The sequence below is a fragment of the Pinus tabuliformis genome, chromosome 6, assembly GCF_031772625.1.
Source record: "Pinus tabuliformis cultivar Carrire ecotype Pingquan chromosome 6, CPIR1, whole genome shotgun sequence".
Classification (NCBI taxonomy): domain Eukaryota; kingdom Viridiplantae; phylum Streptophyta; class Pinopsida; order Pinales; family Pinaceae; genus Pinus; species Pinus tabuliformis.
In genome coordinates, this window is record NC_142292.1 from 980,854,025 (window position 1) to 980,881,116 (window position 27,092).

General features: G+C 37.2%; 1 pseudogene across 1 annotated transcript in view; it reads right to left on the reverse strand.

The window, feature by feature from the left end:
* Positions 1-27,092, reverse strand: part of LOC149262279 (kinesin-like protein KIN-14C) — an 88,308-nt pseudogene that overhangs the window by 47,425 nt on the left and 13,791 nt on the right. Inside the window, exons 10-13 of the transcript XR_016258933.1 lie at positions 22,319-22,660; positions 22,112-22,193; positions 21,896-21,991; positions 21,598-21,777 (exon numbers count right to left, since the gene is read on the reverse strand). The product of XR_016258933.1 is annotated as a kinesin-like protein KIN-14C (transcript). The remainder of the gene's footprint in view (positions 1-21,597; positions 21,778-21,895; positions 21,992-22,111; positions 22,194-22,318; positions 22,661-27,092) is intronic.

Sequence of the window (27,092 nt, forward strand, 5' to 3'; positions counted from 1 at the left end):
AAACCTTAGAAACCCAAGTCAGAAAACTATAAAAAATTACAGATCTATGCACAAAGATGGTAGATCTATCAGATCTAAAGAGTATGAGTCCAACTCCGCTCCCAGATCTGATAATCTAAGGCTCTCAACGACCAGATCTATCAATTTTCCACAAATATTTAAAAAATAAATTTTGAAAATTTTGGAGAGGTACTAGCCTAGAAACACCCTGCAAGAAAAATAATTTAATCTTAAGATAAGTCTCGAGGCTTATGTGAAGTAGTCTCTTCCGAAAATATATGTTGAGAGTTGGTTGGTCCAACCGAGAACTATCTCTAAACACTCAACAAAAACCTGAAATATCTCCTACAAACACTAGATCAACCATCAAACCAAGTAGAGAAATAGAACAACAATGAAATTATGAAGAAATAGAGATACCTGCTACTTCGATCAAAATTAAGAATGTTACCGTAGATCCAACAAACTGAATAAGATACTTGTATTCAGATTATTCTGAAAAATCTATTGATTGATAGTTTTCACATAACATTTAGCAGAAATTAAAACAATGTTACCATAAATTCGTGAAGAGGAACACCACAACACGCTGAAACCCCAAAGACTTTTGCATTAATTCAAAAAAGTATACAAGAGAGCTTGACAGCTTAGTACACAATTCAGAGATCGGATGAAAAGAGAAACTAACACTGACCTCTAATTCAATCGCTAGTTAGTTCGATCCCTGTCAAATTAATCCCAACCGTTCATAAAGATTTAATTAATCTTTAATCATCATCGTCAAAATTATTTAATTTTGAGGAAAAATTGAATTTATCATTTAATTGATTTTTAATTAAATCAAAATTAATTATTTTGAGTTAATTTCCTCAAAATTTTGACTGACTTAACCACCAAGGCCCAAGGGTCCAAAATTTCTCGATTTCCTCAATATTCCCTTGGCAGAGGATTCCAAAAATTAACTTCTTTAAAACCCATGAATTTCACCAATGGAGAATTTAATTTTACCTAGGACACAAAATTAATTAAATTTTTGGCTTAGGATTTTTAAATCAATTTGGCCAAAAAAATTAGTTAATTGACCAATGAGGGGATTAATTATTTTTCCAACCCTCTAATACTTAGCCAAGGTGTCTAATTACAAGGGACCATGCACTAAATATTTTTTACATCAAGATTTTACATTTTAATACATGAAGGGGGAAAACTCGTTTGTTATAGACCCTCAACATTTACCCATTTCCACGACACAAATTATAATCCAGTAGACCAAGTAACTTGTAATAAAATAATCTAGACATTTAACTAGGATTATTCCCAAATCACTTTTACATAAACTCGATCTGAAACACTAAGACTCGCCTAAGATCTTAGCGACAAAATCCACCCTAGTTTTAGGGTGAAGTTGGAGGGGAAAACTTTGCCAATCATTTGTGTCAAGAGACAAAGATGAATCAGCGAGACAAAAAACCTCCTAGAATGGAGATCGTCACCAAAACCATAGGTTTACCTAGGCTGTTACATACAAACGTAGTCATACTGGGATTATTTACATTTTAGTTATGCAGAGTGGGTTGATATCTTTATAAAATTATCGAATGATGACGAAATTTGAAAGGCGCGAACACTTGAACACGATAGATCCCTTTTGCGAAAAAAGTGGTGTACTGCTATCGGGTCGTTGGCATAGAGTGGTCAACACTATGCATACTTCATCTTTTGGGGTTCATTTAAAAAAATTAAAGGAGATTTGTCTGCCATTGCAAGTTTTGAGTCGTTAGTGGCTAGTTGTCACAGTGCACGCCAAACATTTTTATGGCCTTTATTGTGTGACATGGCTAATTTCCTACGTTTTGAGTTAGAAATGCCATTTGTGGAAAGATTTATATTTTGAGATGATTTAGGAAAAAATAATCATATAACTAGTAATTTTTCGTTACGCTGATTATTATAATATTTTTTGTTGTGTCAACATTATTTTGAAATGTAATAATTGCATTTACTATTTTATCATACATATATGATGTTTTCCTCCTATTTACCATCAGTGACTTTCCCCCATGGAAAACAAGGCAATTTACAAAAAATAAATGTCTCAAATTGGTCGACCTAAAATACATGGAAACAAACAACTCTTGTTGATGTGTCTAAGTTGAGTTGACATGATAAAGATATTGAAAATGTTAACTTTGACACTAAGAAATACATGGAAACAAACAACTCGTGTTGATGTGTCTAAATTGAGTTGACGTGGTAATGACATTGAAAATGTTAATTTTGACACTAAGAAGAATAGTGAAGAAGGTCTTCAAAAAAAAACTATGGAGCGCAGTAGCTCCTAGAATATTATAAGGAAGGCAGTAGCTCAAAAAATATTATCGAAACGTGGATGGAAGCATAGATTTAAAACCAAGCCAGTCCGAATCAGATTCGGCCTGGTAGATTTTTTGGTCAACTGCTTTTGGTTCAGTTCTTGGTTTGGGCTTGACTAGTTCCATGACAGCTTTGGTTCTGATAACATTGGCTCATTGTCCATTGTTCCATTTTAGTTTTAAGTTTTGAGACTTGACTATAGAACTAATGACCTCAAATCGAGTCTTTGACTCGTCACTCTTTACTATTTCTAAGTTTGAGTAATTTCAATTTACCATTCTAGTCTTCAGAATTTAGTATCTACTATTTTGCATGGCACTAATTAGATTCTAGAATACTCGATGATTAATTTAAATCAATGTGTAGAATATATTACTATTTATATTTCATTGAATCATTTACGCGTAATCTAACGAGGCGGAGGAGTTGCCCGGGAAAATATGGAAATTCCGATCATATTCAGTGAAAATCCGGCAAGGATTTTTGTAAATCCAAGTTATAGTTGTTAAACTTCAAAATTTTAGGTGTCCTAGACATTTTCGATGGTGTTGAATCCATTTCCACCATCAAAAACACGATTCAAACACTACCTCTACAAGATTTTTTGAAATTCTTTTTCCCGGATTCCGACCACTTTTGGCCGTCCAGGCAATTCCTCTGCCTCGTTAAACGACTCCAATCATTTATGATGTATGAATCAGTGTATTTAATTATTGAATTTGAATTTGAATCATTTTTATAATATATATACACATAAATACTCCGACATCCCCCCATCCCCCTTAAGTTTCCCTTAAATTTGCGGGTGGTCCCAGATATCCCCCTTATACATCTCCATATTCTCACATCCCCCTTTCCTTCAAGCATGGTGGAATATTGTTTCTTATATAGCAATATTATGTCAAGTAAAGAGTTTTTAAACTATCGCAAAAGAGATTGTTAAAATTAGCAACTAGGGCCAAACTCCATGTGGGTCATCTTATTAATGGAGGCTAATATTCTTCTTGGATCCTCTCATCGAGAGGTGTAGGATTGATCTAAAGATCATCTGATTCCGATAAGTATTCATGGAGATATGAATTTATTTGTGTTATGGGACAATTCGTCAAGGTCCGCCAACAACCAAATAAACCCCACTTGTGCTCAACATTTTAGCACAAATAGAGGTGGCCTTCAAGTCATTTCAACACACTTGGGATCTCTTCCTCTCTACTTGTCTTTGGGTTTTAGTAGGAGGAGAGATCCTAAGGGATAATGTTACCCTAATCTAGAGGGCAGAAGCCGGCACTACCAAGGAATAGATGAAATTGTTAGAACTATCGAAACTCCTGAGAAAAGTCGGAAAAGCCGGAATGGCCGAAACTATCAGGAACTGTCGGAACAGCCAGGAAAGCCAACGCCAAGAGCAGAAGCCGGAACTGCCAAGAACTACCGGGAAAGCTGATGCAGAGGGAAGAAGTTGGAACTGCCAAAACAGCTGGGAAAGTTGATGTAGAGGGCAGAAGCTGAAACTGCCAGGAACAACCGGAACTACTGAAACTGTAGAGAACTGTCGGAACTGCCAGGGGCTGCCGGAACTATCGGAACTGTCGAAACTATCGGGAACTGTCGAAACTGCCAGGAACAGCCAGAACTGTCGGAATAGCCAGAGCATCTGTCTCCAAAGGAGAGCAGCATGCAAGGGACAGCTAACTAACATTGGGACAGTTGTATGGTACTTAGCAGCAAATACACCAAGCATGCAATGTTACAGCTAGCATGCAAGGGACAGCAAGCATGCAAAGGACAACAAGCATGCTAGTGACAACAAGCAAGCTAGGGACAACAAGCAAGCAAGATGCAGCCAACACATAGGTCAGTATGGCAACATGGCGCAGCAATGGCACATAATGCAGTGCAGTGATGGCTACAGTCATGATTAATGAAGCATGATGAGATGCAGCATAGTGATGATGGGTGCAACATGGTGCAGCATGATGACGAAATGCAACACAATGATAGGTGAAGGAGTCACCTTGGAGAATCAGTTGAAGCAACATGTCTTCAACTGATCTCATGTATCATCTTCTTAGAGATGATCTATGCTCTTATTTAGATAAGTCAAAGTGTTGACTTCTGTTGTAAACATACTATCTCTCTCTCTCTCTCTCTGCTGAACTATTGAAGAACATATAAGAAGAATTGATCAAGGGTTTCCCCACATTGGGGTTTGTCCCTGGCTAGCGCCACATCTTGTGTCCTCTTGTCTTGGCTTGTCTTCTGCGATTTATGTTTATGTTCTATCTACAGTTTACTTTAACGCTGATGTGATTGCTAATCTGGAAAAGATATTGAGCTAACTGTGAAAATTGAAATAGATTTCTCTAAGCATATAACATATCTAAAATTAACAGAGATCTATCCCAATCCTTTTCATTTTTGAAAATGCTTCATATATTAGTCGAAAGAACAAATAATTAAAACACTCAATAGGGGAACAAAGATATCTACAACCCATGAAAGCTAACAAAGCCATCATATGAGCTTGGGCCCCCACATAGAGGAACACAACATCACTACAAAAAGCACCATGATGAACTCCGTTGTTCTTATTCCATTTTGGTGGATGAAAGCACAAAGAAAACAATGCAGAGTAGATAATCCATGAAATTTTGATCTACTAATATGAACAATCTGAAAGACACTTTCTTTTCACATAAACACAGAATTTCTCTACGAAATTTGCAGTAGAATAGAACAGAAATAAATGCACAATTCGCACAAGAAAATACCAATTTTTTTAGGGAACCCCAAATGGGAAAACCCTCACTTGCTTGAGAATTTTATTGAAGAAGAATGAGCAGTGGATCTCTTACAAAAAACACTTGCTTCAATAGAGAATACAACGACCTCTCAACCGTAATCTAGGCTTGAAAAAATCTGCAAGATGTTGACCCTGCTTCCCTAAATCTATGCGCACTTCTAAGGGATCTTCCTCCTTCAACAATTCGCACAAGAAAACCCTTTGGCTTCTTTTTCGCAAAATCTCACACAAAATTATGATACAAAGTGTGCCTTTGTTCCTTCTTTTATAGCAATTCGAATGGCTAAGTTTAGTGAGTTCCCTAATTAAGGAATGATTTTGTGATTGATTAAGTTAACTAAGTGAAAACTCACATGCAACTCATCTTGTCTCAATTCTAAGACTTGAAACTCAACCACTCGTCCTTTTCCTCAATCAACTTGCACTAGAAGACAAGTAACTCATCCTTCCACTTGAGTTCATTAGTTAACTGCCTCATAGCTCGTCCTAATTTTTAGGAAATTGAGTATGCCAAAGAAGGAACTCGAATTTGACTCCTTGAATTAAGGCACAAATCAAGAAATCAATTTCTCGCTACATTTTTAACATGCAGCAACACCCAATTGTGTGTATTACAAATCTAGTAGATAGAGGAAGATGGTCGTGTGTGACAACTTATTCTCTGAAATATCAAGGTCAATGCCACACAATCCATGTATGACTAACTATCAAGATTATTATAAGTTGGATTATCACTCGTAAAATTGTGGGATTTAGGTCAAATGGAGCTTCATCTATGAGGGGTATTCATGAATATTTTGCAACTAAGTTGCTTCATGAAGTGTCCTGTTTGTTACGTTTTCACTGTGTAGCACATCATGAGGCAATTACTATAACATAAGCTTCAAATTATTTTCCCAAGTTTAATTATATTGATAAGTTGGTCAATAAAGTATATCCATGGTTGAGAAAAATCATAAAATCCAAGAAGAACTTAAATTTTAATGGGCTTGTTCCAAATTTATAAGCTGCAAGTACTTCAAAATTTATCAATTTCAATGTATTTCTAGGGAGCAAATGATGAATAAGCTTGTTAAAATCATGCCAACATCATCAATGGACTAAAAACATGATGATAGAAAAGTGTATAAAATGACAACAACATCTCAAGTTCAATTTTGTATTCATTTGCTTGTCAATGCTCTAACATAATTAAATAATTTGAGTTAGAGTTTTTGAGACGAACAAACTGATAAACATCCATTGGAATGCAATTAGATGTGCTTAGTGAGCTACTTTGTAAGAGATTTTTGCAAGATGTATTTGAAACAAACATTCAAAACGTGTTTCATATCTTTTGAAGAAATCAAAACACATAAATTTGAAGTCTATCAATAATACTGTTGAAATACGTAACTAGGTTCAGTCTTCATAATGTCTATTGTAACAATGATTTTATGTATTTGATGAAAAGGGAAAAAGAAATTTATTATTTCATTCTTGATGCATGGATTTCATGCTCAAGGTAAATTTATTTGTAGGTCAAGCACCCAATGAGTGCTTCTAGATTTGTCATAGAATTATGAAGTCAAAAGAGTCATTTTCACACATGTAAGACCCCTTTGGGCATCTTGTATTATTTAAAAGCAATTTATTCGAGTCATAAAAGACCTTCCAAGACCTTGTCAATGAGTTGCTACAAGTCGACCTACATGAAAGAGTAAGTCGGCCTCATGAAAGGCTATCCGACCACCTTGTGAAGCCTATATATAAGAAGACACTGACCTCACTTGTAACACATCCATCAAGCAAGAAAGAAGTTCGATCAATGGAAGAAGAAGACCTAAAGAAGAGCAAGAAGGAAGAAGTAAAACAAGGAGAAGAAAAACAGAATTTTTGGATCCGTTTTGGCCTATTTCTCTTCACATGTCCGAGATATAGGGCATCACCTTTGCTGCAATAATACCAAGTTGTTGTCCTACCAAAAGGAGCCAAAATTTCAATGATAAGTAGTCAAGTTTGTAAGTCGAATAGTTAAGGAATAGAAGGTTGTCCAAGCGAACAAGAAAAGAAACAAAATTCACCATAATTCTCTCACACATGCCATTTACGGTTTCTACAGTAGCCGAAAATTGCAGTCAAGAAGTTGTTGTTGTCAAAGTTGCTATAGAAGTTGTTGGGGTCGAAGTTGTTGCTGGAAGGTCAAAGTTTGTTGTTGTAAGTTGGATAAGGAAAGCTCATCAAGAAGGAAGGTTGACTTGGTCTTGGAGGGGTCTTTGTCAAGGGTCTTAGGACTTGGAATTTGTCATTTGAAGATTATATAAGAAGAGCAAAATTCTTGTGGGTTTTCCTCTCAAGAGGAGAGGTTTTGGCTTTGGCTAGCAGCCTACATTGTGTGTCCTCTTGATCTTCATTGTTTGGTAGCTATTTGATGATAGAGAACACTAATAATAATCAAATAAAATAAGAAGTTAATCAAGTTAAGTAAAAACACATCACAAGCAATTATTAAAGTGAGAGAAATCACCTAATCTAGTTGCCTTATAGAAGCCTTGGGTTTGACCTCTTGATATGCAGACTTCCTGAGAAGGGGGAGGCTTGGCCAACTTAGAGGACCTGCCCAAGTGGTTTTGGTTCATGGTCTCATGCTGATGATTCAGAAATAGAAAGGGGTCAATATCTTCCACATATGATTTGGGAGTCAGGGTTCCCTATAGAGAATGAAGGGGGTTCCATTGGGCTCGGGTACAGTGAAATATGATAGGTCCATTTGTAATTGGCCACCTACTAAAGCACTCTATTTACTTGACAAGAACATCCCATAAACATCAAGCATACCAATGACAAAAACATCCATAAGCACCGAAATGTCTTTGTTAGCAACTAGGGAATCTTTAAGATCTTTGATAAGACCATAAACATGGATTGACCTGGAATCAAAACCATACACATTCTTATATGGCCAGGTGATTTCTAATTCCAATTGTTGCATGACTTTCAATGGCATCACATTAGCAGAAGCTCTCGAGACAAGTATACAAGTATCTCTTCTTGATTGGATGATCTTCAAATGCACTCATCTATCCTTTATGTATAGTGTTTTTGTGTTCACTTATGGGGCCAACTTGTAAAGTTGGTTGGGCTACCCTGAAAGAATCTTTCATATCTCCTTATTCCTTTAGAGTAGGGAATGTCATATACCGCTGGAAAGGTTTCAAAATAAGTTTTTCAACCATATATCCTATGCTCCCATTTGAGTCAAGTCATCCAAACTAGGGCATCAAAAAAAGTAAAAGATAGGGCGTCCAAACTAGGCATTAAAAAAAAAAGGTATCCAAACAATATTTGCAACAATCTTTATCTTAGACATATGTAGTCTCCCTCGGTTTTTGACATCAATGGCAACAATATTTACAACAATCTCCCCCTTTGTCATTGATGGAAACACTTAATCAATTCTACAACAATATTATAGTACTCCCTCTATCTACAACTCTCCTTCTGTCTACAATTCTTCCTCTATCTACAACTCTCCTTCAGTCTACAATTCTTCCTCTATTTGTAACTTCTCCCACTTTCACGTGAATGGAAAAGGGTTGTAACCCCTGAGCTTGTGCTCCTCTCCTTTACTAACAAGATGAGAGGAATATCACTCCCAACTTCTATTTGAAATATTCAAATGTTTCTTTGGGAAGGGGTTTGGTAAAACATCAACAACCTATTCCTTGGTGGCAATGTATTCCAGCTTAACACTTTGTTAGTGTTAAAATCGGTAACTAGGGCCAAATTCCACCTTAAGACAGCGCATTTGATGGATATGATGATTGCATTAAATTCCTCTTTTTGAGAGGACCAAATTTGATATAAAGATCATCTAATTTGGACAAGAAGAAGTTGTGTTTTTGAATTTATGCCCTCACATGAGCAAATTGTTCAGGTCAGCCACATCATCATGTAGGCTCATGAAACCCAAGAGACACGACATTTCACCCTCAACGACTTGTATAAATACAAGTGACCTCTCACCTCATTTGGCATCATCATCACTCACACATTCTTCTCTCTCCTTCTCTCATTGGTTCGGACAGCTATTGGGCATTCTCTCTCTCTCACACGTGTGGCACAAAGAGGTAGAATTTATGGACAGAATTGCAAGGCCAAAAATCTCAAGAGTTGACCAAGTTTGACAAATGTTGACCAAGGACTCTTTGACTAGTTTTGACTGCGATTTTTGGAGGATTATTTATGCTTCTCTAGGCCGCATTACTAGGCACAAAAGTTGAGAAATTCTAGGCACTTTGACCATCGTTGACTTCAAGGTTGACTACAATTTTGACCGCAAAAATTATAGCAGACTTTCTCTCTCCTTTGACCGAATTTGACTAGACTTTGAAGGACTATTTTGGGTTGACTTTGACCAACAAGGCCAAATTTGACTGTGTTTGACTGAGCTCCAAGAGGACTATTTGACTATTGTGTTGACCATCTTTGACTTTATGGTTGGGGTTGAGATTGACTGCAGTTGACTACATATTTGGCAAGGTTGTTTTGACTTTGTTTTGGCAAGTAAATTTTGAATTTTGTACTCTCTCTGTGTTGAACATTTGATATAATAATAAGAAGAATTGATCAAAGGGTTTTCCCCACAGTGGGGTTTTTCCTTGGCAACCGCCAAATTTGGTGTCCTCTTGTCTGGCCTGTCTTCTGCATTTACTATGTTCTATCTACAGTTTATGTCAATATGATTTATGGTTAATGTAATTGTTATTGGAATCTAATTTGGAAATTGTCATTGGGTTGCTTAAAGTACATTAAAGTAATTGTGTTAAGCATAGAACATACCATTGTTATCTAAATTTAACAGTTCAACAACCTGTTTTCTTAGGAAGTGGTACTTGGTGGAAATATGATTCAACTTTGAGTGCATAACAAGATTCTTTGAAATGTTTTTGCACTTGTGTTGCTGCAAATGATTGAGATCGGATGATCATATTCTAGCTTGATATCCTTCAGTGTCTGCTTCATCTAGAGAACCTGTGTGCAACATATTGCCACTGTAATATATTTGATTGTTACTTTGGACAGGGTGATTGAAGTTTGCTTCTTGCTCAACCATGATACTTGACAGCTGCCTAGAAAGAATGCTCCTCCACTTGTACTTTTCTTGTCATCAATACTTCCTACCCAATCTGCATCTGTATATGTTGTTAGAGTAAAGCCCTTCCTTCTTGCATACCATAAACCAAAGTCCAATGTGCCCTTCAAATATTTGAATATTCCTTTTGTTGCTTTCACATGTGTCTCCTTTGGCACAGATTGAAATGTTGCAATCAATCCTACTGCTTGCATGATGTTTGGCCTTGAAGTTGTCACATATAGTAAGTTGCAAATCATTGAACTATCTAGTGTTTGATTTGCTTCTAGGGATTCATCATCTTTTCTCATTTTACATCCTGTGATCATAGGTGTACTAACAAGTGCACAATCTTCCATTTCGAATTCCTTCAACATCTTGTTGATGCATTTGGTTTAAGAAATGAATATGCCTTTACTAAATTGAGACATCTACAAACCTAAAAAGAATGACAATTCTCCAAGTACGGACAAGTCAAATTCTTCTTGAAATTCTTCTGTAAACTTTTGGCTCATTTTGTCAGCATTACTTCCAAAAATGATATCATCCACATAAACCACAATGATTAACAGATGTTCATTTTCCATTTAAATGAAAAGATTGTTGTTTGCAGCTCCTCTTTTGAAACCTTGTTGTTCTAGATCTTTGTCATGTCTTGGATACTAGGCACTAAGAGCTTGCTTTAGTCCATAGAGTGATTTCTCTAGTCTGCATACATGATCTTCAATTTATGACAATTGAATGCCTTCTATTTGTTCAAAATATACTTCTTCTAAATTTCCATTTAGAAAGGTTGGATTGACATCCATTTGTTAGGCTTTGAAGTTCTTGAAACATGGAAATGCCAAAAACCATTTTGATTGCTTCTAATCTTGTAAATGGAGCAAAGGTTTCTTCAAAGTCAATACTGGTAATTTGAGCATACCCTTTACAAACCAATCTTGCTTTTTTTCTTACTACTTGTCCATCTTCATTCAACTTGTTTTTGTAGACATATTTTGTGCCAATCACATTCTTGTCTTTTGGTTTGGGCACAAGTTCCCATGTCTCGTTCTTCTCAATCTCATTCAACTCTTCTTCCATAATATTAACCAATCCTCTTTTAGTCTAAACTCTTCTATCTGTATCACCAAAAATCTAATTTTATGGATGATACTTTTGGACAAGTTGAAATGTGTCTTTGGATATTAATGTTCTATATCTTCACGTTCTTTCTTTTCTTCTTCCTTTTCTCGTTCTTTGTAGATTGTCTCCTTTGGATTTCCATTTTGTTTATGACTTTTCATTGGGACATTGCTTCATCCACTTTTACAACAATACTTTCTACACCTTGCACAGTCTTTTGTTGTAAACTTTGTAGGCCTTGATTCCAAAGCATAGACAAGAAAGACACCATCATTTGTTCTGGAATCAAACTTACCTAAATTATCTTCATTTATTTTTATATAGCACTTGCTCCCAAATACTTTGAAGTATTTGACTATCGTTATTCTACCTTTCCATGAATCGTAAGGTGTCTTGATGTTGTTTACTCTAATTTATGCTCTATTCACAATGTAGATTTTTGTGTAGACTGCTTCTCTCCAAAAGTTGTCTAGTAGTTTGGCTTCATTCAGCATTATTCTATCCATTTCTTGTATAGTTCTATTCTTCCTTTCTACAACTCCATTTTGTTGTGGAGTCTTTGTTGCTGAAAAATGTCTCTTGATTCCATGATTCTCATAAAATTCATCAAATTCATTAGAGGTAAACTCACCTCCTTATCTGATCTTAAGCACTTGATTTTTAAATCAATCTCATTTTCAACTAGGGCTTTGAAAGCTTTAAACTTCTCAAATGCTTCAGATTTTTCTTTAAGAAATGTAACCCATGTCATTCTTGTGTAATCATCAATAAGCAACATAAAATAACTCTTCCTTTTAAAGTTTGTGTTCTTGTTCGTGTACAAAGGTTTGTGTGTACAAGTTCCAATGGCTTTGATGTTGAGTACTCCTTTGTTTTGAAACTAACTCTTGTCTGCTTCCTGTGTTGACATGGCTTGCAAATAGTGTCTGTAGGTTTTGAGATCCTTGGCATATCTCTTATTGCTTGTATCTTGCTAAGTTTTACTAGATTATCAAAGTTTATATGACCCATCCTTCTATGCCATAACCAGATTCCATCTACTTGTCCCATACAACATTTTTCTCCCTTGACTTCATTGAGGACGTATATATTACTCAAGGTTCCGTTTGCATTTGCCACTAATCCTCCTGAACCTATTTCCTTATCTGACATCCTTTGGAATGAAATGTGACATTGTAACCTTGATCACATGCTTGAATGACACTTGGAAGATTTTGTTGTAATTGTTCAACATACAAGACATTCTGGGTTTTAGTCTTTTCATATCAAGATTAATCGTACCTTCTCCAACTATCCTTCTAGAACCATTATCCCCAAAGGTAATGTTGCCTCCCTTTTTCTTCCTTTAGGGTTAGGAATTTGTCTAATCCTCTGTAATGATTTGAACATCCACTATCAATGTTACATTGGCTTCTTTGTTTTGAGCATACAATGAAAGTCCACATTCTTCCTTCTTCTATTCTTCTTGTTTCCTTTTCCACATCTATTCTTCTTTATGCTTGGTAAGAAAAAATTCTTCCTTGTTTTGTTTAAGCAACTGTATTATGTTGCTTCTACACTCACCTACTATGTGCCCATAGTTATTGCACTTGTAACATTTAGTATTGTAATCAAGGGAGCAAATAAATTGTAGTTTCTATTAACAAACACAAGAGAATTGTCAGGCCAGGCAGTAACTCCTCAAAGCAAAATTGATTCATATATTATATTCCTGCATGTTGGTCTTTATTATATACATGAGGTAGAAACTGTTCACTTCATCTCCCGATGACTGTTCATGTTACTTATTATTTATTTACATTATATTCACCCAATCCTGATGATTAGGTGTCAACATTCCCCCCCTTAATCTAAAGGGATGTTGGTGAGTCCAAGCATCATTCTGAATCGTTCAAGCTTTTCTCTTCCAAGTGCTTTGGTGAAGATGTCGGCAATTTGCTCATTAGTGGAACAATGACGGAGATGGATTGTTTTGGCCTCCACATGATGTCAAATCAGATGATATTTGGTATTGATGTGCTTCGTTCAATCATGGAACCTTGGGTTCTTGGCCAACTTTATTGCAGAGGTATTGTCAATCATGAGTGGAGTTGATTGTACTTGTTTTACCTGCAAATCTTCAAGAATTTTCCTGAGCCAGACAATTTCTTTTGTTGCTTCCGCTGCTGCCACGTATTCTGCTTCTGTTGTGGAATCTGCTGGAACTGATTGTTTGCGTGATCTCCAGGAGACAGCTCTTGATCCAAGACTCATAGCATATCCTGAAGTAGATACCCCAGTTTCTTTGTCTCCATCGAAGTCTGAATTAGAGTATCCAATCAAGTTGAAATCGTCCACCTGTGTATACTTGATTCCAAAGTCTTGAGTTCCCTTCAAGTACCTTAGAACTCTTTTTGCAGCAGACCAATGTCCCTCACAAGGCTTTTGCATAAACCTGGAGAGGATTCCAACAGGAAACGAAATGTCTGGTCTGGTAGTAGTTAGGTAGTTGAGACTTCCTACAAGCTGTCTATACTTTGTTGCATCCTCAAATTATTTTCCTTCAATAGATGTGAGCTTTAAGTTTTGTTCCATTGGAGTTGTAAGAGGATTGCATTTTGTCATGCCAAACCTATTCAACAGATCTCCAATGTATTTCTTTTGAGAAAGAAATATGGACTTCAGATGTTGGGTTACTTCAATACCAAGATAGTAATGAACATAGCCCAAATCAGTCATTTCAAAACTTTTCCCCAATTCCTTCTTTATGGATGCAATGTAGCTTTCATTGTTCCCTGTCATCAAAAGATCATCTACATATACCACAAGATATACAACTATTTTGCCAACTTTCTTGACAAATAAAGTTGCATCATCAAGATCATAATGTTTGAAATTGAGTTTCAGAAGATGCTCAGTTAGTTTTTCATACCAGGCTCACGGTGTTTGTTTGAGGCCATACAAGGACTTCACAAGTTTGCATACTTTATGTTCATGTCCTTTCACAACAAATCCTTCAGGCTGGGACATAAAAACATTCTCTTTTAGATCTCCATTCAAGAAAGCAGTTTTTACATCCATTTGATGGACTTTCCAACCGTTTTGAGCTGCTAGGAAAAAGAGTGTCCGAATGGTTGCCCATTTTGCTGTGGGGGCAAAAGTCTCATAATCGACCCCTTCCTTCTGTGCAAAACCTTTTGCCACAAGCCTAGCTGTGTGCTTGTCAAGTGAGCCATCAGCTTTATACTTGTTCTTGTAGATCCACTTGCAGCCAATTGGTTTGGTTCCTAATGAAAGATCAACCAGCTTCCAAGTGCCATTCTTTATGAGGGCATCATACTCCTTTTGCATCACTTCTTTTCATTCATCATGAGAAGCAGCTTCTTTGAAGGAAGTTGATTCAAAATCTGTAGACAAGTTCAATTCACAATCATAAGAAACATCCATATCAACAGGTGAATTAGAGTCATCTACATCACCTCCATTTTGTCGGTTTGAATTTCTAGTTCCTGTCTTTCCAACCTTATTAGGATGAACACTTTCAAGTGTCTTTGTCAGCTACTTTGGGGCACCTTTCTCAGATGGTCTAGGTTGCTCCGCTGATTGTGTTGGGACTGAATCAAGGTTGAGTCTCCCAATTCTGTCAATCACATAACTTAAAGAAACATCCATTGTTGGAGTTTCATGCAAGGGAGAATGTTCTTCAGAAGAAGATTCCACATGTTGCTCTAGTATAGGAATCCCCCCTTCAAGATGTGGAATCTGATTATCAAATTCTTGAAATGATTTTGCTTTTGCAAATTTATCCAAGCGATCAAGTTGCCGCTCAACATTGTCAGTTTTGGATGATTCAAGAAAAATTACATCTCTAGATACAACAAACTTTTTATTTACTTCATCATAGAGACAATATGCTTTGGAGGCATTTGAATACCCCAGGAAGATACATTTACGACTTCTAGCACCAAGTTTGTTTCTATGTACCTTTGGTATCAAGGCATAACAGGTGGAACCAAAGACCCTGAGATGCTTTACCGAAGGAACATGTCCATACCACATTTCATATGGATTCTTGTTTCTAATAGCATTAGATGGACATCTATTCTTTATATATGCAACACATAGAACAACATCAACCCAAAACATTATCTTTACATTTCTGAAGAAGAGCATGGATCGTACCATATTTAAGATTGTCCTATTCATTCTTTCAGCTACACCATTCTATTGGGGATTATAAGGCACAGTTGTTTGATGTTTGATCCCATGTTGGCGAAGATAGTTTTCAAATTCATTTGATGTGTATTCTTTTCCATTATCAGTGCGAATAGACCCAATATGAGATTGTGCATCATTTTCAATCCATTTATGAAAGTTCTTGAATGTTTGAAAAGCATCAGATTTGTTCTTCAATAAATAAACCGCAACACATTCTGGTGTAGTCATCAATAAATGTCATCATATATTTGTTTCCATTTGCAGAAGGAACAGGCATTGAACCACATAAATCTGAATGAATGAGTTCAAGTTTTCTATGTGCTCTTCAATGTGAATCATGAAAAGACTGTTTGCTATGCTTTCCTAGAATGCAAGCATCACATTGCTTAAGTTTCCTAGGAATTGTAGGCAAACCAGCAACACCATTTTTCTTCAACAAGCGGACGTTGTCATAGTTCAAATGTCCAAATCTAGCATGCCATAATAAACTTGATGGAAGTGTACCTTCTTCATAATGAGAATTGTATGAGAAATGTTGTGCACGAGCAGAGGTTCCTTGCAACTTGAGAAGCCTTTCTCTTCAATTCCCCTCATGACAAGTGAGTGGTCAAATGCTTTTCTTACCTCAAGCTTGCCATCAAACATATGAATGGAGTGACCTTGCTGCCGGATGTGGGCCAAGGATAACAAGTTTCTCTTGAGTTGTGGGAGATATAGAACATGACGCAGAAGAAAGTCTGGAAGACCAGGTAGATTAAGCCTGATTGCGCCAAGCCCTGATGGCTTGATTTTTGATTGGTCTGCAAAGTATACTAGTCCATCAACATTGTCAGTAAATTCTTCAAAAAAATCTTTTCTATGAGTCATGTGGCAGGTTGCTCCTGAATCAAGCAACCAATCATTTTTCCAAGAAGCAAGTGAAGCATTAAATAAATCTTCATTTACTCCAATATTACATTGTGCTACAACTTAGTGAGCAGATTCAGGTGCTTTACCTTTTTCTGTATCATCAGTTTTACCTTTCTGTTGGTTTCTTTGCTACTCAATTTTGTCCCATGGTAACTTGCATGTAGAGGCATCATGTGATCCATTTCTTTTGCAGCGTATGCAGTGCAAATCTGCCTTTTCTCCTTGAGAGTGTCTGCCCCCCCTGCCTCTGAAATATCTTCCTCTTCCTCTTCGACCACCTCTTCCTCTAGAAGAATTTTGAGCAGGATTCTTTTCTTTATGAGCAAGGCACACAGCCTCTTCAGAAGGTTCAGGGGTTGTCTTCTTTCCAAAAGCTTTCTCTCTTTCAGCAAACTTTTTCACAAGAGTGTCAAAGGTGATATCTTTGAGATTTCCATTTGCTTGCAATGACTCAAGATAATTGGAGTAAATAGGATAAAGTGCCTTGAGAAAAGCGATAAGAGGGATATCCAATTCAACCTTAGTGGATTTGATATCATGCATTATAGACTTTACTTCAGATGCAAGAGCAAGAGGATCATTATTTTGCAGTTCAAGAGTGAAGAGTTTAATTATGAGTTGAACAACTTCAAGTGCAAAATGTGAGTCATAGAGTTCTTTCAGCTTTTGTAAGGCTTCAAAAGCAATTGAAAATGGCGAAATATGGCGACTCACCTCTTCATTTACAGATGTTGCGATTAATGCAGAAGCTTTGTTGTTCTTGTTTTCCCAAATGACGAGCTTTTTGTCTGAGGTACGCTGTTCTGGCTCTTTGTCTTCGTCTCCAACACACACTCCTTTCCACAACTCATTGAAAATGAGCGTGTGTTTTATCATCCGCGACCACTCAGGATAGTTCTCTTTGCCAGTGAGAACTATTCCCACGATGGATATGATTGAATGCATACTGTAACAAAAAAACTTCTGCTGCAAAACTTTTACTCTTAATGGGAAAAAAATATAGTTCTGATATGACTGGACAGCAAACTCAACTTGACAGCAAATGTCAATACCCAAGACATATATATCGGCACTATTCAAAATATATATCGGTTTCTTTTTACATTGATCACCCAATGCAGCCCTTCAAAAAAATTTAACACAACGGCAATTTTAAAACATGCACAAAATCAGGGCTCAACTCACATCATAGGACAGCGCTTCATAGGCAGCGTACCAAAACAGTTCAAGATACCATGTACATTCAACGCATGGCATTTAACTCACATACACATCATAGGATACCATGTACATTCAACGCATGGCTCAACTCACATACACATCATAGGACAGCTACCACAAACCAATTTTCACATGGTTCAAACTCGGAGCCTTGAATTAACAATAAAGACGAGTTGCCATTCAAGATTATTGAAGCCTTACGGGGTTTTTAACACCGTGTATTCGCAAAAATGTAAAAAAACATGTAAGTACCATCAGAGAATCAACTGGAATCCATCACGCTATATCGGAATCATCGAAGTCATCTTCAAAGGAATTGAAGAAATCAACATCGGAAGGCAGCGTACCAAGTGCAGTGTCATTCAGCGCTTCCACCACTTGTTACTTTAGACTTGAATCTCTATAAAAATACAGTAACTCTGAATATCGAAATCAATTATTACTTTCAACAATCAATCCGCATTGGCATTGCTTTTGTTAGCTTTTCAGTCAATTCTCTCAGTAAGCCAATCGCAGATGTCTCCGAGCACAATGGCAATGTTCTCATCGGGCTCCCCGAATAGAAGCGAATGTAACATAAGCGAATGCAACATACCCTCGTAGATCTTCAGAGGCTTTGATTCACGCACCAGCAGTGTTTCACGCAGTAAACTTGGTCATGGAGACGATTCATGCACTCAACGCAGTAACAGTAATGCTCTCAACGCAGTAGCATGGAATGAGCAACGGTTCAGCACTCCATCCTGACACATGGCAGAGATGGCCTTCAGTCCGCTCAGAATACAATTATGCAGTGGGCGCAAAACAATTATGCAGCAATATAATTATGCAGTGGGCGCAGAATGGGTCAGAATCACTTATGGCAGATAGAGCGCACAAGGGCAATGGACAGAGAGCGCAGTAGGCAAAAGGGAGTTACAACTATTTTTGGGAGTTGGCTCTGATACCATGTCAGGCCAGGCAGTAACTCCTCAAAGCAAAATTGATTCGTATATTATATTCCTTCAGGTTGGTCTTTATTATATACATGAGGGAGAGACTGTTCACTTCATCTCCTGATGACTGTTCATATTACTTATTATTTATTTACATTATATTCACCCAATCCTGATGATTAGGTGTCAACAAGAATTCTTGTTTTGTTGCTCACATAATCAATCTTTGAGGTCTTATAAGATCTATTTCTATCTCTCACATAATTAGTCTTTGAGGTCTTATAAGATCCTCTATTTCTATCTCTCACAAGATCACTTCTTGCATAAGCTCTGCAATCTATTGCTTTATGACCAAAATTATTGTAAGAAAAACAATAGTCAAGGAAATAAAAATTGTCTTTCTTCCTTTGATATCTTAGGGAAAATTGAGATCCAAATGGCACTCTTATTGTCATCACTCCCCATTACACCACAAAGACGCCTCCTCGCACAAGTATATGAACAAGTATAAGGTTTTCTTTGATGAAAATGATGATGGCATAGAAATTTAGTGGTTCCACCATCTTTCCCCCTTTTAAGTCGTCACATATCCCCACAAGGTGTTGAATTTTGTAACTAAGGTCAGTTTTCATAATGTATATTAGGCCACTTGATGTTATTTATATTGATTATTTTAAAGCGTATTGAATGCTAGAGTTAAAAGAAAATTATATTTGAATTTGGACTTCTAAAAGAAGAAAATTTGAATTTTCTGAATTTGGAATTATTGGCTCTAAGTTTGTCAAGTCGGCCTCCCTCCAAGTCAAGTTGACCTAGGAAAAGGACACACCCATTCGACCCAGCGGATCACTATATAAAGGCAGCTTGACCTCATTATCTCACCACCAATTCGCACTCTCTCAAGAAAACAATTTTTGGGCATCCTAGCAAAGATCAAGAAGGACAAGAAGGACGAAATGGATCTCTTTCTCTCTCTCTCAAGCTCGCACATATGGATAGACTCTCTCTCTCTTTGCAATTCGCATATTTCTAGGCAATTTCTGTTGCAATGGCCAAAATTTTTGGGCAGTTAATGGGGGCCAAAATTCAGGGATTCTAGCAATTGCAAGAGTTCAAAATTATGGCTCAGATCAGGCAAAGCAAAGTGCTAGATCAAGTTGGGAGACTTGACTTGGAGGGTTTGACCAAGTGTGACATATTTAATGACTAGAAGGTCTAGGTGTGTATCTTGTTGAACAAAAGAATTTCTCTATTGAAAAGGTTGTTGGGTTTCTCCCCTCAATGGGTTTTCCTAGGGTAAAACTTGTATTCTCTTTGTGCATTGTGATCTCTACTATTCTATTGTTCTTGTATGGTTGAATTTCTAAAGTATAATTGTTGAATGATATATTGAAATAATTTAAAAGAAAGATCGACATCAAAAATAATTATCAGTTTTTCAAAAATATTGTGCTAGTCTCTATTGCACTTAGAAAATCAACACAAGGGTGTTGATGAACCTTTTCCACCTCCTTTGTTCTCTTCATCCTCTTTCCCTTCAAACACTTCCTCATCATCATATATTGGATCATTACAAGTGTGTCTATTTCTTCCCTTTGATGCCTATTCCCCACTAGTACCATGAGAAACCAAAAGGGATTGATAAACCACAAAACACCATTTTTCTCAAATCTTAGATGAACAACCTACAATAAAATGAGGGAGAACAAAGAATGGGAGAGAGTAGGAGAAGAGAAAAGAAAAACCACAAACAAAGAATACAAGGAAACAAACAAGCCCCAAGCTTGAGAAAAATAGGGGGGAAGAGGTGTTTTAATCTCATCCTCACTTTGCCCTCAACCCTAAACCTACTCTAGGTTCCATATCCACTTATAAAATAGAAAAAAAATAAACTTTTTTGAGGTTTGCACGGGAGCATATGGCCAACTGAGGGAGCGAGGTGGGAGCAGGACTAGAGCATTCAAGGAGAGTAAAACATGGGCACGTTTTCGAGTGTCAAGGTTCTGATATGGCAGGGAACATGGTTTCTAACACTGAAGCATGCTCCTAGATTTTGGAAGAATGCTCCTTGGGGCACTCCCTAAGCACTCCCACGCAAAGCACTATTCTGAGGCCAAAGCGAGGGGAGGGTGCCACTTCCTGCATGCTTGGCAGGAAGTTGGCAGCAAATAAGTAATGAATCATTTTCTTTATTCTTTGCCCTTGGGGCAATTACACACACATACTTGCCTTTTCTAAACACACACAAAAGCAATTCTAGCAAACCAATGAGAACAAAAACGAAAATGCCATAGCTCTTATTGAAACAATATAATCAAGCAAAACATAACTTGAAATTATGTTAAAGCAATAGCTGAAAATAATTCTAAATATTGCAAGTAAAGTGAATGGAAACCATTAAATGCAGTGTCGTATACAAAGAGAATGCTTTGAGCAAGAGTTCACAGTGAAGGAAGGCTACCATTGATTACCCAAACAACAGGAATAGGGTTCAGATTGCTCACCTATATATCTATGTATAAAAAGTGGAGAGCATCCGTCTCATTTTTCTGCCTCAAAGTGTGTCAAGATATCTAATCTACTTAAAAGCAATAAGATAAAGACAAAAAGAACCAAAAGAAAGAACCTAAACTTCTAATCATTCCAAGATGAAGTCGTCCTACCTATGTCCTGATTTCTAGAATAAAATGTGTAAACCTAAACCACTAACTCTCGTAGAACTATAATCTGCTTGTGATGATCTTCTTACAATCACTTGATATTTCCATTTGAAATGGTCCCACACTGTAGGATACAGGAGCTAGTCTATCACAGTTCTTAAATTATTTTTACCATTATAGCAGTATAATCATGCCAGAAAGTGAAAAAGTATCAGTGCAAGTCAATAAAGCAATTCACACGATAAAATCAGACTGCCATACCTTGAGATGCAGAAGGACCAAAGACTTTGTTGAAGTTAAACATTCTTTGGGCTTCTTTCCCTTGTTTGTTGGGATTAACAATTAACAACTCTCCATTTTCACCAATGTAATCTATAGTAGTTTGGTTTCCGGACTGGCCTGGGAGAAAAGGCCTCACTCTGCAGTACACCCTAATATTTCCTGACAGAGAAAAAAAGACAAGCTAAAATTAGTAATGAAACGAAGCTCAAAATTAATGATGAAAAATGTGAATGGTTGCAATGCGCATATAATCATCCTTTACGAAACGTAAAAGCACCTTTCAAGTCTTGAACTTCATTGTACAATTGCCGATTCTCTGCAAGAACCTTGTGATAGTTTGAAGCAGCAGTTGATAATCCGGTGAGTTGGTTCTCTGTATAACATATCAGCATCAACGATAGTTTAGAAAAATAAACTAATAATGAGCTGAACCTATCACAAAATCATCTTGTAAATGGCCAGTGAATTACATATATGGCAGTACATAGCATACCCAACATTTTAATTTCCATTTGCCAGTTCTTTTGCACTTCTATTACTTCTTCTTTGGCCAGTTGAGAGACAGCCTTCACCTCCTAAAAGCCCACAAATGAATCAAATATCATAGAAAGCCATCAAACTTACACATTTTACTTCACACAGAATTGCAGTAAGCATATTGTATGTATGATATATATTGCACAAAGGACACTGTGAAAACCTGGAGTGTTTGACAATGGACACTCAAGAACTTCTGATAGTTAGAATCTTTCAGCTTCAAGTTCTTCATCTCCATAACAGATAATGCTTCTAGTTCTTTGGTTTCCTTTCTTGAATGAGCCAAAAGATCTTCCATTTCACTTAATTTTTCCTGCAAGTCTCGTTCAACCTCCCTCCTTTGCAACTCCAGTCGTTGCAAATGTTCCTGATCTGTCGTCTTTATCTTATGTAATTCTTCTTGCAGAGCCTGGATAACAGCCTCACTCTCCTCGCTCTCTTTTGTTAGTCGAATCACATCATGCTCCTTCATCTTTTTCTCGTGTTCCACTTGCATTTTCTCCATCTGAAAAGGGAATAGTGTGTATGTTACATGATACAGATCTTGAAAGGTGCCAATCAAGATTCATGGAGAACTAGTACGTCAGAGTAGAGTCTCTAGAAGTAGCACAGATAAGATATATAAAGTGCCTTTGAAATGATTTTATGCTAAAAGCATAGCTTGGTTTTATGAATGAAATCCAATGGATCAATTTTTATTACATATTCTGTGATTTTCTATTATCAAATCCAAAGAAGTAAATCTCTCAAAACTATCAATATGGTTGTAACTGCCTTTCCAGTTGACATTATTCATGCCCAGGATCCAGCCTTCACTAGGACTATGACAACTAGGAATTGTGATGTGGATCACAAATCTTATGTAAGTTGGTATAGTGACTTTTCTACTAAATTAGTTAGGAAGTCAGTGCGATCTACACATCAATATGCCATTGTGAGTATACGTGTCTTACTTTCCACACCTGACCCAGCATTTTTTTGCATTTAACTGATTTTTGAGTTAAACTGATCAGAATTAAGTTGTAACTTGTGCTAGGTAATTCAAGTGACAAAGGATGCCTGAAATCTGCAAAAGGAGATATCCATCACTTAATTAATCCATACCTTTCATGGAATCTTGATGAAGAGATCATGGACAAAAAGGAGATACAATACTAGTAGGTGTTGCAGCTATGCATGGCATCCAATGTTCCTGAACACCAACTTGCTTGAGTAGTTGAACGATGATTATGCTATAACCAGTGCTTGCTGTGGCTAAGATATAAATGAGATAAACATAATAGGACCAATATGCTGTCAATTTTAAGTAACATTTTAGAAATAATTTGTCTACAAAAATTGCTAGATAGAGGCTTGCCACTTAACTACGAAAGTTAATTACCACAAAGTGATTAGCTTATGGATGGGTAAAATAAGCTTGTTAAGTCCAGCAATGTGATCGATAGAGAGGCAACACATTCTTCAACAGTTATCTAGAGGTACCAGTCAGACAGTAAAGTAGCATAAGACTTGGAAGAAAGGAAGAGGACTGCTAATGTGGAACGAAATCCCATTGTAGGGATATGCCACTACAGTAAAATATCTTTTAATTATAGACAACCACATGGCATGACAGCAAAACCACTAGAAATGTTAGCCCTAGATTGAGGGAGGATGCTTATCACATCATCCCAAGGACATACGCCCCAAAGCCAGTTCCCATATTGACAAAGCTTAATGTAACTCTGTCCCTGTGTTTTACCATCAGGGGTGTCATTTTCATTAGAATTCACCACGATACTTTAGAGTCAAGCACATTACATTGCCAGATAGTACCTGCAGCTCACTGAATCCAGCAGTTTGCATAAAGAAACTATGAATAAGAAATGTAATTGTACCTGCTTCTATGGCCAACTTTTCTGTGAACAAGATTATACAAAGGAGATTCAGTGTTTACTTTTGAGTGCCAGTATATGCAGTAAACTCCTAAGCATCCCTATCTTTGTGTAATGACCAATAGATGATTCTATATAAATATCAACGAGAGCTTGATGGATTATTCAAATTTGAATACGAGTGTAACAAAGTGCACTGGATACAAATCTATCTAGAACTTGATATGGTGCTGTCAATGGTATGAAAATAAAATTGCGATCTTGTTCTCACGAGGAAAAGTTAAACTAGTAGGCTTTTAATTGAAAGAAAATACAAAGGCTAATTATTCTCCAGTTACTGTTCAGTAATTCTTTCATTCGCTTACAATGATTAAGACAAAGTGGTTGCCACCATGTGATTGAGACTTGTGAAAGAATCTAATAAGCCTCACTTAAAAAGGTCTAGGATTTCTACAAACCATGGACCAGGTCTCAACGCCCATAAGTTCCACTTCTTATATAACTCTTCAGAAGCATAATTCAGTCCACTTGAATTTGTAAATGTGGTATTTTCAATAGCACGATGAAGCTTTTCACTTGAATCACTGAGTAGGAAAGGAAATAATATCTGATGTTTAGGGTTTGATTCTTCTGCTACGATGTTAATGGCAGATCTTGGATATTTCCTTTACCCCTCGGAGCTTGCCACCTCTTGGGTTGCAGGGGTGAATGCTCTGATTCCCTAAATATCGAGTTGCATATTTGTTCTGTGAAGGGCTTGGGGAGACCTACTTTTCCATTTATTTTCCCTCCAACTATTCATGCACCATGTGATATACCCTCAAGGTCTTTTGGCTATTCTTCCCCACGGGCTTCAAAATTCTTGGGTTGTTCAGTTGATTCTAGGGAGGGTGCTATACTACACACTTTGATATACAAAGTTGTTATCTCGGGGTCTAGGGGCTCTTCTTGGGGCTTGGGTGCTTTTCTGCTGCATGAATTCTCTAGCAAAGGGAGGGGACGTAAATCAAACATTTTGTTGGCCAAAACCAAGGCCTGTGTGGACATGGTTGATGATCAACAATCGTCTATTCAAGGGGCAATTAGAGCAATGCAAGCACTTCAAGAGGTTATGTTATGAAGACCCTATCTTTCCACTATCGTGGGTTAGCCAGTAATCCTAAAATATCGGCTTTCAAAAGGATTATTCTCAATGAGCATCCTGATGTTATTTTTCTATAGGAAACTCTTGGGGAGGGTGACTATATCATTAGATATTTAAAATCCTCTTTTTCCTCTTGGAGGTTTATCGCTATCGATGTTCGTGGCTAGTTTGGGGGTTTGGCTCTTGGCTGGGATATCTGAAATATTCAAGCACAAAACACTTGGAGTGTTCATTCGAGGTTACGCCCGGTGGGCTTTTCCACAAAACTAGACCAAATTTTTACTTTCATCAACATCTATGGGCCTCATGAAGATTGGATCACTTTTTGGAACACACTCCTTGAGATTTCTTTTTTGAAGTCTGAACATTTGATATCAGGTGGTGACTTAAATTTATCTTTGGGTGCCATAGAATCTTGGGGCACTAATTCGAGTGCCGACCCTCTCACAGATTTCTTCACTTATAAGATCTCCAGTTGTCACTTGATTGGCATTGAACCATTATGGTTGTAGCCCACTTGGAGCAATAAGAGGGTGGGAGATGACCATGTGGCCAAGCGTTTGGATCATTTTCTAGTGGTTGACTCTATGACTCAAAATTTTCCTCTTCTTCCTCAATGGGTTGGCTTTGGAGGGTGCTCAAAACATTCTCCCATTGTTTTAGAAATCAAAGGGGAGTTGCAAAAGCCTGCTAGTCCATTTAAAACGAATGCTAGTTGGCTCAAAGCGAAGGAGTTCATTTCTCTAGTTAAAAACAATTGGCGGCCTTTTGATAGGAATTCTAGGTGTTTTGTTGTTAGATAACAATAGCCCAATGATAATTTCCAATAGTTTCTAGAGAACTGCAAATTCACATTGACAGTAACTGTAGATAGAACATAAATAATAAAATGCAGAAGACACGGAAAGACAAGAGAACACAAGAATTTGGCTCAAGCCCGGGAAAAACCCCAAGATGGGGAAAACTCTTGATCAATTCCTCTTATTATCAAATATCAAATGTTTAGCACAGAGAGAGAGAGAGTCTAATAATATACAATGATGACGAAGTCAAAGTCAATGTGACTTGACTTTCCAATTAGATGATCCAATACCACTGCCCTTGGTCAAAAAGATGGCCCAATCAAAATCTGCAATTCTGCTTTCAGTCAATAGCAATCAAACAGCCCTAACCAGAAAGTCAACAGTAGTCAATGCAGCAGTAAAAATGTTCTCCTTGAGCTCGATTATAGTCAAGGCAATTTGGCCTTCCTTGGAGGTCAACCGACAGCAAAAACAATCAACAAAGGAGCAGTCAAACTCAGTGAACCAAAAAGTCAACTTTGTGATCAACCTGAGATCGGACTCTACGGTCAACACAAGTCAAACTTTACCAAAAGCCTCAGCTCCTGTGCTAGAATGTGTAGCCTGCCCAAACAAAGATATCTTCACAAAAATCGCAGCAAAATAGTGCCAAATAAGCCTCAACCAAAGCTAGTCAAAGATTACTACAGAAAAATCAACGAAAAAGAACAAAGATACCCAATGCACCCTTCGCAGGTGTGAGAAGAATCTACTGCCTCTGATGTGAACAAACCAATCAAAAGGGAGAGAATATGTTATTGTGAGGAGGTGCCAAAATGAGGAGGGCATATGCTATATTTATAGTGGTTGATGTGGGGTGAAAAAGACATGTCTTTTCATCCATGAGCCAACATGAAGGGAAGCTGACCTAAGCCAACCTGAAAAAGAATCATTTGGAAGAAGACAAAAAATCCAAAATTCCCGTTGAAGAGGGAATTTACCCCTAGTTGCCAACTTTAACACTCCCTCTCAACTAGGGAGAATTCCACCTACCAATATCCATTCATCATCATGCCATCCTAACCATCATGTACTATCTCTACATCTCGTCTTAGCTTCGCTGAAGATTGATATAGA